Below are 13,738 nucleotides of genomic sequence, written 5' to 3' on the forward strand. Positions count from 1 at the left end.
ATAGAATAGAAGTAGGTATATTTTAGTTTTACTTTTAAAATACCGACGACGTTTATAATTTCACATATTTGTTTATATTTAAAAATATTCAATTAGATTATGTTAATACCTAGTCGTTTTAAAATATTTTTACACAATTTTCAATCGTGGCAGTGGCTGAATGCCGAAGGTCTTTGATGCCTAACTTATCAAGAAATAACAATATGGCGGACGAATCGTTGCTTATCATGAATAGTGGCACAACTCAAAATGAAATGCTAATTACATTTAATATTCTATTTTTACTGGTAAGATTTAAAATCGAACGGCATTGCATTTTGTTTTATACCACTTTTCATGATAATACTGGAGTCAGTTATGTAACGCTGCCATACATGACCCAAAATTTTTTTATTAAGCTATGAGCTTCATCACATCTGATATTTGAGTAATTCTAAGCATTTCTAGCCTGGGAAGCAAAAAGAAGCGTGCGTCTAGTCGGGGAGGGTGGGATATATTTAAAAAAAATCTATGCTGATCCTGGTGGCTACAAGGGCAAGATTGGTATCATTTTCGTATAAACAAAAGACGTATAATTCATTGCTGATATTTGTTTTTTTCAGTTTCATAGTAATTTTACAAGAAAATCGTAAAAAGGTGAAAAATTTGGTTGGAGATTTTTGCTACGCGGAGCCGAAACTACAAAAGATAGACAGTTGAAATTTGCATACTAGATTACATTTATAAAGTGTACAAGAGGTAAGAAGCGATTTTGAGAAATTCAACCCCTAAGGGGGTTAAAAAGGGGATGAAAGTTTGTATGGGGTTCAAGTTTTATTTTAAGCTAGGAATTTGAAACTTCGTAAAACGATATATTATTAAAATACAAGTACACTAATTTCAGCGTTTTTGAAAATTCATCCCCTAAGGTGGTGAAAAAGGGGTTGAAAGTTTGTATGGAAATCAAAAAAAATTTCGAACGCGGGACTTGAATCTTTGTATTTGGGGATATTATTAAAAGACAGGAAAAGTAATTTCAGCGTTTTGTAAAATTCATCCCCTAACAGGGTTAGAAAGGGGTTGAAAGTTTGAATCCATTACAAATCCGAGTAGATGCACATTTCTCATTGCCTCCGAGGCTTGAAATGCTTAGAATTACTCAAGGAACATATGTGATGAATGAAGCTCATAGCTTAATAAAAATTTTTTTGGTCAACTTTATAACTGCTTCCGCTATAAGCAACGGAATGTCTGAATTATCACCGTATTTAAAAATATTTCGCTTATATCTTACTTTTTTCTTCGCAAGTGTGATGCTTCGCTTGTGATGCTTGTTTTTGACATTGTGTATAATTCCGGGGGTAAGAATATTGCAAACTCGGGTCTTTAATACACTGCAGACTGAAAACTATTCATTTATATTACCATCATAATATTAAATACCATTAAACATTTTATAAAACTAAATCAATCAATCAATCAATCAAAATCAAATCAATTTACGTAGCTTTACATTAATTAATACTAAAATTGCCACAAAATATTTTCAATATCACAGCTCAAAGGGCTTAAATTAACAAAATTGGGCCCGCGGTAACAATACATCAACGCAAATTCATATTTAATCAAAGCTAAAGTAAATTAACTAGGCATGCTTTAAATAATGTTAACAGGCAGTTTTTTCGTAGGTACTGTTTATGAAAAATAGTTACGGATTTAAAAAACCGGACAAGTGCGAGTCGGACTCGCCCACCGAGGGTTCCGTACTTTTTAGTATTTGTTGTTATAGCGGCAACAGAAATACATCATCTGTGAAAATTTCAACTGTCTAGCTATCACGGTTCGTGAGATACAGCCTGGTGACAGACGGACGGACGGACGGACGGACGGACGGATAGCGGAGTCTTAGTAATAGCGTCCCGTTTTACCCTTTGGGTACGGGACCCTAAAAAGCTTGGGACTAGTCTATTCTCTCATAAAGATAAAAAGAGGCATTGAAGCCATGATTCTACAATTCAAAATAAACACTGCCTCGCACAGTCAGCGCAGCAGAAGTTGCTAAGCGGGCCAGGTGTTCCAAATGATCTTGACGCGACTTTATTTTTAAAGAGAATAAGAGCGTGTACAGATAAACTGTAGAATAAACTGTCGCCCGCGGTATTTCCGGACCGATACGACCTTTAAATCTTTAGAAAGGAGCGTACTCCCATCTCAAATGCCGGCAACGCACTTACAGCCTCTTTCGTGTTGCAGGTCGATCTCCATGTGCGAAGGTAATCGCTTACTAGAAGGTGATTCGTCTGCTCGTTCGCCTTGTATTATAAAAAAACCGGGCAAGTGCGAGTCGGACTCGCGCACGAAGGGTTCCGTACCATAATGCAAAAAAAGGCAAAAAAAACGGTCACCTATCCAAGTACTGACCCCGCCCGACGTTGCTTGACTTCGGTCAAAAATCAGGTTTGTTGTATGGGAGCCCCACTTAAATCTTTATTTTATTCTGTTTTTAGTATTTGTTGTTATAGCGGCAACGGAAATACATCATCTGTGAAAATTACAACTCTCTAGCTATCACGGTTCGTGAGATACAGCCTGGTGACAGACGGACGGACGGACGGACGGACGGACAGCAGAGTCTTAGTAATAGGGTCCCGTTTTACCCTTTGGGTACGGAACCCTAAAAATACGTACAAAAATAGTACGTAAGCCTTGTTAGATAAACATTTCTTTTTCTAACATTTATTCTACTTTCAACCACAAAGCCATCTAAAAATCAAATTATACCACAAAACTCAATCAGATCGAAAACAAACGACAATGCCATCACCCAATAATATCAGCCCTTATCACGATCGGACTTAGGGCGCTTTTTGTTTGTAAAGAAATGGTGCGTTCCATTTAGTTACTACAAAGGGCTCTGAATCATTTTCTGTTATCTGGTTTTGTTTTCTCATTGGTTAAGAGGACTTGAGTGAGTTGAGTTTCCAAGCAAACCAGGGTAACGTGACCTTGACGACTAGCAACGGCTGAAGCTTCACGTGGTTTTTCGGAAACGGCCATCAGAAAAAAAATCATTACTAAATTAATAAGTCCTTTTTCTAATATATAAAACGATATTCCTAAAGATAAGAAGACGCTTTTACTGGAACACGTACTCATTGTTTCTAATAATGAGCGTAAAGTCCTGAATTTCATCGAGTATTATCATCAATTTTGCATTATTTCGACTTTTCTTGTAAGAGCGCTCTTAAGGTACTGTTCAGATTCATACTGCACCAGCGCAACTGCGCTGCAGTATTGCGGCGCGACTGCCCATCGCATTGCTGCCAGAAATATCAAAATCTTAGAGCATTTAACAAACAGAGTCGCCTTTATGAGACCCCTCTGCCGAAAACCTTGTACATTGTGGAAACTTCTGCATAGACTGACGTTTATCTGACATGGCTATTTGTACGTTACGTACAAATCATGTACAAATATAGACATATATTTGACGCCCCTCCCCCGCAAAAATCGGCAGACTGTTTTGTAAATTTGTACAGAAAATGACAGCCAAGGCGTCTCCAGTTACTAAATGCTCTAAGATCAAAATCGATGTTGATGCCCGAATTTCTATTCTATCTATTCTAGACCGGGACGGGCCCGGGCCGAGGCGTCCGACATGTAACTTTCTATGACAGGTGACCACGTGGTGCTTTTCATAGAAGGGCGTTTTTAGAATTAGAGTCCGTCACGTAATGGAATTCCACACACCAAAAAAAAATTTTTTTTGACTAAAAATGGGTTCAATTAAATCTACTATTTATATATTTTATGAAAATGTTACTTTCTTTCTATATAAATTATTTATATTCCTAATAAATCACTTTAAACTGAATGACAGCGAATGTGACGATCCATTACGTTACAAGTTTTAGGCAGGTTTTAAGTGAAGATCGGAGTGTTTTAAGTGAACCAGTTTTTATTTATTGAAATACAAAACAATTGTAATTTTCTAAAAACGAATAACAACTGCAATACTAAGTATTACAATAAAGTTATTTAAAGAAGTCTTTCCAATACGTCACATTTTTCGTTTTAATTGTTGCTTTGCAATCATTTTGTTATAAAAAACGTAAGGTAAAGGTATTATAAAAAGTTGTTTTTAATAATTATCATATATTATTCTTGCAAATGAGATCGAAATCAGTATCAATTATCCTAAAAATTAATATAAATTCTAATAAAATCAATCACAGCCACAGTAGGACAAAGTGACGTTATGGACCATAATATCGCGTTTAGGAACTAGATGAAGGGTTTACATGTGCGGAAAATAGCTACTTAATTTAATACCTACTTAATGTTGTACTAAATTAAATAATTTAGTAATTAATACCTATTATTATAGTTTAACTTAACAGATTTTGAAATTTCCTGCAGTAATTATGCTTTCGACTGCAGCAGTATTGCAGCACGATAATACTGCCGACTGCATTACTGCTACAAAATAAAAATAGATGTTGCTGCTCAGTTTTTTGATATTTGCAGTTAGCAGTATTGTCGTACTGCAATACTGCTGCAGTCGAAAGCATAACCTGCGCCTGCCAGCGTTTCTTAGGTCGAGCCGCCACTGGTGCTAAGTAATTACTAGTAGGTCGAGTAGTTAGAAGAAAATAGCTAGAATAAAATTATTTGAGTGTTTTTAATATCACTCTACCTACTATATTTTGGCAACTTAAACTGACGGCATGTAAATCGTGCATTTTCATTCCATACGTCACGTTTTTTTGTTCCACTAATACATCACGTAACGTTTTGGATGTGACGTAGGCATGCCGGTTGGTTAATAAAGCGAAATAGCGGTCTGATCGTTTGAATTTTCTTAATTATAATTATTTGATATCATACAACACATAATAATCTAACGTAATTCATAAATATTTAGTCAATAATTGACTCCTTATCTTCAGTTTAATTCAGTTCGTTGTGGAAAACAAATTTCTGCACATCGTGACGCACAACCTACACTAGCTTTTTTCGAGCCCAATTGCCTTGTAAAACCTAAACACCGGGTAAGTATAGGAACATAATGTTACGATCATGTAAAAATCCGTATGATATTAGTAGATTTTTGCTACTAAGTTGGTAAAAACTCCGTGACGTTGGTGGAAATTTCCACTACGTCGATATTGAAGGACAACAATAAATTAAACTTTAATGCATATTTTTACTTTAGGTGCTAAAAAATAAGGTTTTTAATAGATTTTGGCTGGTACGATCTTATCACACAACAACCAGGTTCGGGCCTAGAAGGAGGCAGATATATAATATTTGGATCCAAAGTATGCAAAGTGTGCATGGGACACTCAAAAATCATCTCCCTTTCTTCAGTTTTTGTACATTTTCTTTACCTTAAAGTACCATTTAATCAGTTTTTTTACCATAAATACTCAGATAATAAATCACTTTACAATTTTTGTATCCATGTAGTACACTTTAAAACAGTATTTGACGGTAAAAAAGTATACCAAAGTCGTAGGACAGTAATATTTTACCCAAATATTTTTTTCCGAAAACGCCCAGAAAACGAAGTGCCGGAAGCCGATCCGAAGATCGGCCCCGGCCCGGTCTATCGTGAGTAACCATTAACTTTGCACCGACTTTGACGTGATGAAGTGTCATTAAAAACGTCATATAATTTCATATATGAATTTAACGTTTCTCAGGCCAGAAGGCCTACCGCGAACCACGTTCGACGTGTTGCCTCTCTGTTGCACTTGTAAATTCGTACGTAAGTGTGACAGCAAGGCAACACGTCGGACGTGGTTCGCGGTAGGCCTACAGGCTCGAAAGAACGTGTACAAAACATCTTTTTGACTGGTCCACCCATTTTCCGTCTCACCCGGTTTGCGACAGCAATATCTTCGTGCTCTTTCGAATAAGTAACGATTGTCCGCGCTCCATTGTCCTAGCCACAATGAGTTCGACGGCGGTTAGCAGAGTGTGAATTCAGAGGGGACACTTCATCTGCCCCCACTAGAAAGAAAGAAAAGAAGAAAGAAAGAGACAGTTACATACAATTAAAGGTTACATTAGGTTTCAGGAATTTCTATACATCCTACTGTTGGACACACACCTCATTCTCATTGTATAAGGTGGTTTGAGCTGTATATCCTATAATAATGCCGCAAAACTGGCGACTGAGATAATAATGCTATCTCCTTTACCCTTGTTAAAAACAACCAAGAGTGAAAGAGTTGGCATTATGACCTGACTCATTAGTTTTGCGGCAAGTATAGTCCTCAAGAACATAAGAACATCTCGTCAGTTCGTTACATATTTCATGTTCCTGATGTATCACCACTTTTATCATCTTTCTCCTTAAATCGAGAAACCGATCATTGTGGCCCTCTTGAGGCATGTCCAATTGTCCAGCAGTGGACGTCGTCTCGAGAAATTCATCGAATTTCAGAATCAAGAAATTCAGAATCGAGAAACTCATTCTGCACAAACCATTTAAGCCCGCAATTACCGGTTTAGAAGGTGCAGTGCTGTAATGTGTGCCAAATGCAAATATACTAATGTTATCCGGCTGTTCTGTACCAACAACAACGTCTGATGTATTGCATTTACCTAGATCAAAGCCTGTTGCTTCACGACAAATGTAGGTCGATCTAAATAAGACCAAGCATCACTGTGTCTTTCATCATCATCATCATCATCTCAGTCATAAGACGTCTACTGCTGAACATAGGCCTCCCCCTTGGACCTCCATCTGCATGATGGGGGGTGAATGCCATAATCGCCGCGCTTGGCAGGCGGGTTGGCGATCGCAGTCGAGTACACCGAATTTGAGGGCCGCTGCTGCCCGTCCACCGGTAGTCTTGGAAGTAGTTTAAGGACATACCCGGGTCCACTGTGTCTTTAGGTTGGTTTAATTCGTTACGTTTAGATAGACTTAAAGATAACTCTAGGACGCTCCTTCCGACACTTCGTTTGCTATGACGCGTGAGTGGTGATCCCGTGATGCTTTCTATAGAAAACTAAAATGTACGCCTGGGCCCTGACACGGACCGTTTTAGCAAGAATCATCCTAAGGGCCCCCCCACATCTAGCGTCTTTCGAGCGTCGGCGTCTGGTCAGCGCTATGGAAAATGACGTCGCTGCGCAGCTGCGTCGACGCTGCGTCGAGCAGCGCGCCCATAGAGTTGTAGACGCCGACGCTCGAAAAACGCGGGATGTGGGGGGCCCTTAAAGGTAAATGGTTGTTAAATAGTTCACAGTCTGTCTTTACTCGAACTATTCTTTATACCGCAGAAGTATATTTATGAAGGTGTTTATCTAACACCGTGCCCGACGGAAATAGAGGGTAGACAACTCTTTGTCTCACTTTGAGGTTAAAAAGAAGGTTCGAGTCCCCCCTTACCTATTTCCGAAGTTATTCAAACCAAGGGCTTCGTTTTTATTTTCATCTTTTCCGTTTGTTTTTCTTTTATTATGCTAGGAGGTTCCATTTTTCATTTGTTGTCGATTTTCCTATTTCATAAGATGTTGATAAAATTTGATTTATAGATAGGTTTCAAGGCACAGTTAAATAAATGCCACTGAGTGAATTTCACTACACCAGTGCGAGGAAAATACTAACCGTAAAATATCAAACAAAATCAAACCAAATCAAATCCAAATGACCTTTGTCAAAATAATTATATCAATCATTCAAAATCATTAGTCAATTCTATTAACCAACATACGAGTTTTAAGGAAACAACTCTAAATTTGCATCAGATAATTAATTTGGATAAAACATGTGGATCAAATGCGACTTTCTTATCAGTTTTTGAACAACCAAGAGAGCCTTTGTCAGCAGCTGGTGTGATGAAAGAATATAGACTAAGATCTTTTCCTTTGAAATAAAATTAATCTGAGATAAGTATTCGCAAGCGACCATTGTTTAAGTTAAAACTAATCCATTAGGAACGGAAAGTTTTCATAGTAACGAGCCTTTTGAGGGCTATTCAAGTAGAGTTTCCCTTCGGCGTCTTGGGAACTTAAGAAATGCATTAATTTAATGAGTAGATTGTTTTTCTGTTTAGTATTAAAAGTCAGATTATGATGTCTTTACCCATCTCGGAACAATGGTGTTCAGGAGGAGATGTTCGCTGAGCCGAAGCCAACACGTAGAGTCCCAAGAGGTTAAAATTTTAATGAGATGTACTCGTAATAAGGTGTCGGTACACAATTGTGTTTTGTGATGGGACTTATTGGTATAAGTGCACAACTTTGTTCAAGGAGCACTCAAAACATCACTTGATCATGCACCGTCAGCTATCGCAGAAAATGAAGTGTCGGACGCCCCGGCCCGGGCCCCGACCGTTCTAGCGTGAGTCATCCAAGATGGGATAACTTCGGCGTTGCAAATCGGTCAAATGCGTTTTTCTCAGAAACTTTACGACGTAGATGGCTAAAACTTGGAACAGGTATAACAACTACTTCTTCACCACACCAGCTCGGAAAGGCTAACTTTGCACTTCAAATACTGATAGCAAAGTTGCATTTTATTCACATGTGAGGCAAAGTAATCAAATGCAAATTTTGAGTTGTTTTCTTATGTTTGCTGGTAGAATTGACTTTTAAATAACGATTTTGGATGATAAATATTTAATAAAATTTATTTGGATTTGTTTTGGTTTGATTTTGTTTGATATTTTACATTTAATATTTGATTCGGGTTAGTGTGGTAAAAAAAATGTGTTTCACTCGGGGGAAAATTTTGTTTAACCCTCGTGCTTTGAAACCCTCGCAACGCTCAAGATTCCATTTTTCGAACCACTCGCTACGCTCGTGGTTCAATTTTGGAATCTTTCGCTTGCTCGGGTATCAATATTATCACGAGCGGTTAAACAACAACTTTGCCCCCTTGTAAAACAAATAACTATTACTAACATTGTAAATAAGTCAAAAAAGCTTATTTCTCATTTTGTAATATTTACCGTTCCTCACTCGATTTTATCCCAACGCAAGCATCAGAGTTGACATAACCTTTCAGCGTTGGAGGCGATATTGAGTCCCCTATTTGCTCGGCTATGCTCCGCTCTCGATATGAAGGTGTGACCGAAGCATGTGCAGTATGCATGGTCCAAGTTAAAGGAGAGAAGCGTTTTTTATGTAAACTGTTTTACCTAAAACTGTTCTACCTGTTTTACCTGGTTGGCGCTTACGCTATTATTAACACCGCTCCAATATTATTGCGGCGCTATGCGACGTAAGCGCCAGCCGCCATATGGTACCTTTTGACATAGAACGTCACATATTTATGTGAAGATACAGAATCCTCTCTTGTACGTTGTCCAACAAGCAATTAGATGATTTTATCTATGTAAAAAAAGCTAACGAGCAGGCCAGCCGCCTTTGCGTTGCAGATCCTGGAGACCCTCATGTTTTAATACAAAAAAACACATCCAATGGTGTATAATTTCATAATACGAAAATTCTATCATTCTGGTTTGATCTCTCATATCATTCTGTTCTGTGTATTGAAATACACGGTGACCACTAATCGAAAAACGCAGCAGGCAAAGACCCTCAACAAGATCCTTCAGAATCTTCTTAAGCGTATTTTGCTTTCTTAAATGTTTTTATTTGAGAATCTCATGAATTGGGCCAGATGAATGGCGGGATGACTGGCGCAGTAAGCGGGTTCACACTTGTTATCGACGCTCGCAAATCCGACACTCTGTCACACCGTAGCGTTACTCATACTGTACGGGTTGTTTTTTCAATACTAATAATATGTGACGTTCCACAGAAAAAGGTACCTTATGGCGGCCGGCGCTTACGTCACATAGCGCCGCAATAATATTGGAGCGGCGTTATTAATAGCGTATACGCCAACCGCCATAAGGTACCTTTTTCTGTGGGACGTCACATAATACTTTTAGGTCACTAAGCTCAAGTGGGATTGGGCGGGACATGTCTGCCGTATGCACCCGGATCGGTGAGCTAACTGGCTACTGAATGGACACCACAGACTAGCCGGGGCAGAGGCAGACCAAAAAAGAGATGGCGGGATGACCTTAACACTTTTCGCAGCGACTGGCTGGAGCATGCACCAAACCATGATGAGTGGCGGAGGGAAGGGGAGGCCTTCACCCAGCAGTGGGACACAACATAGGCTATGAAAAAAATACTTTTATTACATCAGCCGTCAGAAAAAATGATATGCCCGACACCTCGGCCCGGGCACGGCCCGGTCTAGCGTGAGTCATCGTATATTTGAGCATTCTGGCCATCACTATTTAAAATATTAATAACTCAGGCTATATACGTCCCACTGTGAGTTGGGGACTTCATGTACACCTTTGAATTTGCTGATGTATGCAGGTTTCCTCACAATGTTTTGCTTCATCATAAAAAAAGCTTGCGGTAATCAAACTGTGGTCTTAGCTTAGATGATGATGAATCAAACTATAGTGATAATATCAAACTATTTTCCTTACATGAATTCCGAAAAACTCATTGATACGAGCTAGGACTTAGACCTGCGATTTTGAAAGTCGGATGTTCCAACGCCGCTTTCTCAACCCTACATAAAATTTTTAGAGGTAAACAGAATAATATACTACCTATGTATATATTGTACCTATTATACTATGAGACCAGTCCCGAAATTGCGAAATATAATGTTGGCTATGAGAGCATAGAAAACATCTAGACAGTCAGTCGAAATGTATGAAGATGGCAAATATTTAATTCGCGGTTTCGGATTTGACACAGTCCATAGTAAAAGTTCCTAACATGTCCGTCCAGGATAGTGTTACTTTTCGGTGTCAAAGAGGACCAATGCATTTCGCTAACGCCATATTTGAGGTTCCCATTTTCCCCGTCTAACCCGGATAGCTACGTCATTTTCCCCACCTAATAGCCGGGGAGGTAGCCCCAGTTATGGTACATGATAATGAAAGAAAGAAGTAGAATACGTTTATTGAAGGCCACAACATAACACAGAAAGAAAAAGAAGACATGCATACATTAAAAACATTGGACTCTGAATAGGATCCCAACTATATAACGATGAGATGCTTAATGAGAGCACCGAGTTAGTTTAATAATATCCTTATATTTAAGGATTTAAGATTCTGGCAGCTGTTCATTGGTAGAAGTCAGATAATGCAGGCTACTTGATGCCAGTTTAGAGTTCTGGGTTTGGTGTTATATAAGAATTATATATCAATTTAACTTGAATATGACATTCCCGTTTGTTCACTTGTCCCTCCGAACTCCACTGATGAACAGCTTTTAATCGCGTGGATCCGATAATACAGTGCCAAAGTGGCCAAAAGTAACTGCCAAGATACGTTGCTCGCATTATCACGTGCCATTTTCCGTGGCCAGCTCTTAGTCTATAACTGCAGATTGTCTGTGCTCGCGTTTTTGCAACACAGTTTTGAATATAGATGTCAGTTCTGTGCCAAAGAAACCAGGTCATGGAGTGTTTGCTTTAACACATCAGAGTAAGAGGTTTTGTTAAAAAACCAATTTTTAACTTAAAATATAGCGACAAATATTTCGACCAGCCAACCCCACTGATAGAAAATTGGAAAATTTACGTTCGTTCGAGTCTTTTTTTATATTTTTATTTCAATAAAAATTGGTATATAAGTACCTATGAATGAAAGTGTATTACATCATTTCTTCATGCCATATGCTAATAAATGAATAAAACTAAAATTTAAAATTATTCATTTCATTCATTCGTCCATTCACTATATTACTTTGTTTCAACTGGAATCCTTTTAAGTTCATGTTCTAAAGCGAAACTCTGTTCTGAAGCAAGATTAGAATCGAAAAGGAATCGAATATCGTAAAAAAATACGTCGGAATCAGAAAAAAAAGGAAAAGCGAAAACGAGTAAAGGTTCACGCACACAGTTCAATTCTCGTTCCGGAAAATTCATCAGATCTTTATCGCATCTTTTTCCTTGTTGCATAATCTCCAGTTTTCCTGTACTTTTTCTTTGAGACTATTCGATTGCGGCAAAGCGAAAAATAGGCTGAAACGAATACAGATGTAATAACGGGTAAAGTAGGTCGTAGAACACTTACCCCTAGTGTAAATTTCATTCGATAGCGCGACGACGTGACGTACGCGTTTGGAAGTGTTAATTTGTATGGGATTTTGAATTTCCAAAACGTCCCGCTAGTCACGCTGTTCAAGATCCCATACATGAATAGGCATAACGCAAACGCGAACGCTCGTCACGCTATCGAATGAAATTTACACAAGGGGTTCTGGTATCTCGGAGTCACAGGTTCAAGTATCGCCAATAAGTTTTTTCACTTAAACACTTATTATAACACAAAAAAATCTTTCTTACATTTTTATAAAGGTTCTCGCTTCTCTTAATTCCCCGCTCAATTTGAAAAAGCGCTCAATTTAATAACGTTTTCGCAGCTTAAGAAGCCTTCCTCTGATAAATGTTCGGTTTTTCTGAAAGCCTGCCGTAATTTATGCAAAGTAGCCTGTAAACAGGCTTGCTCTTCTAGCTTACCCAAAATAAGATTGGAATGAAAACGAAATGAAACATTTTTTATTACCGACCCACTTTAAGCGTATAGTTTTCAAAGTTTTGTTACCACATAGTTTTAACCGACTTCAAAAAAGGAGGAGGTTATTAATTCGACCATATTTTAAAAACAAATATAATATACAGTGTCTTTTGTATATTTTAAGGATGTGGCACAGAAAAAAAAGTACTTGCTGAATAGAACGTTCTTTTGCCTACAATGCTTCGTTAAAAAAAATAAAAAAAAATTGACAGTTTCCCACCTAAACTTCAATAAAAAAAGAATGTCGCTTACGATTCACTTTATTATGATGAGGCAGTGTTCTTCTTGTACGTACCCGAAAGAGCCCAAAATGTCACGAAACCAAGCTGATTGCATATAAATAAATCGAAGGCGTTTGTAATTAGGTAGATGAAGCATTATATGGAGTATTAAAAGGTTTACGATTTACCAGAACGCGGGAAAAAATAGAAATACCTCCTCCATGTAGAATTTAAAACGGGTCTTGCAGATGTTTTCAAAAAATCCACTTCTTTCATTGCGTTCTCTGCCTTCTGGGCAAGTAAAACTAAAGAAAAAGGTTCATGATATCTATAGATACAATCAGAAGGCGTTTGAATGAAAATGGTTTAAAATATCGCAATACAAGTTTTACCGGTCACGCTCTTATCGTTCATAGTGTATATATTTTTATATAACCAGTATTGTAACTATTTGACTTGGCACCGACTTCAAACGTTTCAGTTGCTAGCGCCTATAAAACGGGATAATATTTTATGCTGCGTTATAACTGCGCTAAAAAAAAAACTAAAATGCACGGACCCATGGACATGTAGTGGCAATTGCGAACAATATATTTATGTCTTACTCGTATTTTAACCCGCATTTTTGTAAAACATCTCCTATGTTAATTTTATCACATTTATAATCACTCTATTAGCGAAAGTTTTCCAAACATCAATATTTATATATTTAATTTATATATATATCACGTCCAGAAGTAATTTTCTACAACCAGAAGAATAACAACTTATCAGAAATCATCGAAACATACTTAAAAATCCTAAACGCTGCATACCGCTCTTACAATGCAGGTAAGCCGCGCGATACAAAACATTTTTTTAACAGAGTCATGAAAAAAAAATGTTTAATAAATGTACTATTCTATATAGAAGAATAACTGGGCTATTCACAGGTATTTTTTTTCTAGAGAAAAT

The sequence above is a fragment of the Cydia fagiglandana genome, chromosome 8 (genome assembly GCF_963556715.1).
Source record: "Cydia fagiglandana chromosome 8, ilCydFagi1.1, whole genome shotgun sequence".
In the NCBI taxonomy this organism is placed as follows: domain Eukaryota; kingdom Metazoa; phylum Arthropoda; class Insecta; order Lepidoptera; family Tortricidae; genus Cydia; species Cydia fagiglandana.